General features: G+C 36.3%; 1 pseudogene; it reads left to right on the top strand.

The window, feature by feature from the left end:
* Positions 1-1,120: 1,120 nt before the first annotated feature.
* Positions 1,121-3,099, top strand: LOC120212933 (annotated as a pseudogene).
* Positions 3,100-3,438: the final 339 nt, after the last annotated feature.

Raw genomic sequence — 3,438 nt, forward strand, 5'->3', positions numbered from 1 at the left:
GAGACAAAGTGATAAATTAGATATACTACAAGGACAAGGTGACCCTTAAACCTTATATTTTTGTTCTCATTACTTACATTTTCTATCGATTTAACTTAATTTTTAATAATAAATTTAATTCAAATGGATAGAATAGGTAAGTATGAGAACTAAATAAATGATTATACTAATTGTTAACATTCCTTCAAATATCAATGGGTTGGTGGTTTGATTGACATTATTTAATAGTTAAGTAGCAAATTAACAAAAGTTAAAGGAATTAAAGAGAGGAGTTAATCTGATCCGTTAAAAAGGAAGGGCAAACTACAAAAATGTACTTAAACTGTTACTTATGTTCCATTTTGGTACCAAACTTTATTTTTAAATCATACCTAATGTGTAGTTTAAGTTTCATTTTGGTACCCACCATTAAAATTAACAATGATTTTGACATGTTCCATAAGGTAATACGTCATCATTGAAAAATAAAAAATCATATCGACAATTCTATTAATTTCTAACGGCGTGGTATCAAATCGAAATATAAACTAAATGTTAGGTATGATTTTGAAAAAAATAAATTTAGACACCAAAATGTAACAAAAGTAATAGTTTAGGTAGTAAAAAATATTTTTCCCAAAAAAAGTAAACTATATGAATGGTCCTTATGATTTCTATTTGTCTGATTTTAGTCATTGATTCAATAAAGAGTGGTTTCAGTATTTTATTTATTGTTCGTTTGATTTGGTTACTCTGTCATTAACTCTCGTTAACCCATTAACAGAAAATTAAATTTATAATTAAAAATAAAAAATAATTCAAAAAACAATTTGCGCCCATTACTCCTCCCCCTCCTCGTAGTGTGAAGGATTTAATGGGAGGAGGAAGAAGAAAAAAGAATATGAATTATTTTTTAATTATCAACTCAAATTTTCTTGTGTTAACTGAAGTTAATAGTCAAGTGACCAAAATCGATCGTATTGATAATGTAAAGGACTAAACTATTTTTTGAATTGCTGATCAAAATTTGACGGATCAAAAATATAAGGACTATCTGTATAGTTTAACCAAAAAAAGTAACCCCTAGTTGAAGCTGTAACATGTTACAAAAAAAGGATGAAAACCAAACATCAGAATCAAAAGAAGAAATCCTATCTGAAAGCTCAATCATGGCTGTTTCCAAACTAGAACTCAGAGCTCTCGGAAACACGGGTCTGAAGCTCAGCACCGTCGGCTTCGGCGCTTCCCCGCTCGGAAGCGTTTTCGGTCCCGTCTCCGAAAGCGACGCCGTCGCTTCCGTCCGCGAAGCCTTCCGGCTCGGAATCAACTTCGACCCTCCCCGTAATTCCAAATTTCTTCACTTCAACTAATTGTGGCATTTTTTGTGTTTAATTTGATGAATTATATACAGTTGTGGTTAATTTGAAGGTATTATGGTGCGACATTGTCAGAGAAGATGCTTGGCAAGGGACTCAAAGCTCTTGGAGTTCCTAGAAATGAATATATTGTTTCCACGAAATGTGGGAGATATCGTGAAGGTTTCGATTTCGGTGCGGAGAGAGTAACGAAAAGCATCGATGAAAGCTTGGAAAGGTTGCAGCTTGATTATGTTGATATATTTCAATGCCATGACATCGAATTCGGCTCTCTCGGCCAGGTTCTTATTTAACTAATTAGATGTTTCAATATCATTTTCACTACTAGTATAATTGGATGCACAATTTTTGCTAGGAAGAATGTGTTGGTCTTGCAAGCCTGATATGAAAGGGTTAATTTGGTTCGGTTTGTATGTGGTAACAGATTGTGAACGAGACAATTCCGGCGCTTCAAAAGCTTAAGGAAGCCGGGAAAATTCGTTTCATCGGTATCACGGGATTGCCATTGGACATTTTCACTTACGTGCTCGATAGGGTTCCACCAGGCACAGTCGATGTGGTATTGTCTTACTGCCATTATAGCATCAATGATTCAACACTGGAGGATTTATTGCCTTATTTGAAGACCAAAGGTGTTGGGGTAATCAGTGCATCTCCACTTGCCATGGGACTTCTTACTGAGTTTGGTCCACCAGAGTGGCATCCAGCATCACCCGAACTCAAGGTGAGACTTTTATCTTCCTCCGATAAGATAAAATAAGATAAGACCACCTGTTGGATGTAATTGATTTGTAAATAATTGTCTTTTACCCGAAAAAGTTTTTCTCAGAACATGTTTTTGTAACCTCCTTAAGGCATTATTGTTGCAAATTACCCGGACTAAGATTTTTTGGGACCAACACAAATCTTCAGTTGTAGGACTGTGTACTAAAGATTATATATCTGGGTTTTTGCTCCGTTCGGCTCTAGCTACAAAATGGTTCATTGTCACGACAACACATCTAATATTAAATACTTTGAAATCATATTCCACCATGAACTCACTTCATCTATTTAATATGTCATTTCCATAGTCCGTGTGCTTGAATATATGTCTTTCATCTCTTTGTAACCTTTCTCCAGTCTGCCTGCCAAGATGCTGCTGTCTATTGTAAAGAGAAAGGGAAGAATATTTCGAAGTAGCTATGCAATACAGCTTGTCAAATAAAGATATTTCATCGGTGCTGGTTGGCATGAACTCTGTTAAACAGGTTCTTATCCATCGTTTTACTTAAATATCGTCTTTTTTTGTGCCCGATAATGGAATTTTCTTACTCAATCTTCAAACCTTTAACTGTTAGTAATGTGGCTCGTGAATAATTAGGTTGAAGAGAATGTTGCTGCTGCGACAGAACTTGCGCTGTTCGGGAAAGATCACGAAACTCTAGCCGAAGTCGAAGCAATCCTGAAACCTGTGAAGAATCAGACTTGGCCGAGCGGAATTCAACGAAGCTGACCAACAACATCCAGCCGTTTTTATTATTTAATGCATATATTCCCCAACATCGGTTATTGAGTCATGTAATGGGATCATGGGGATACTAGTATTTAGATGCTATTTCCATCCCTGTAGGATGGATGCTGCCCAGGTAAACTTCCTACTGTCTGTCTGATGAGTATGATTGAAGCAATAAGTGAGTCTATCTCATTCAATACATGTAGTATTGTGTTTTGACTGTTAGTCGAGTCTCATTCAAACATGTATTACTATTAGCTTGGCGAAAACAATGATTTTACAATGTATTAATAAATACCATGGGTTACAGCAAAGTAAGTGAAGTTGCATTTAACCATTTAAACCATTCAACAAAAATCCTTCATGTTTTGTTAGACCCACCGGTTTCCCTGATGCTGTTCATGAGAATTTCCTTGAGTGCCATGGACGTTGTTTTGTACTTATCAATGCCCACCACCTGTTCGACCTTATTCCTGATCTCGTCCCTCCTAATGATCCCCTCTCCCATCTCTTTCCAAACCCAACCCAACACCCCATACTCACAATATAGGATTGGTTGAAGACTGGTCCGCAAAGTAAGGCCAGCAA

The sequence above is a fragment of the Hibiscus syriacus genome, unplaced genomic scaffold (assembly GCF_006381635.1).
Source record: "Hibiscus syriacus cultivar Baekdansim isolate YM2019G1 unplaced genomic scaffold, ASM638163v2 tig00110017_pilon, whole genome shotgun sequence".
Lineage (NCBI taxonomy): Eukaryota > Viridiplantae > Streptophyta > Magnoliopsida > Malvales > Malvaceae > Hibiscus > Hibiscus syriacus.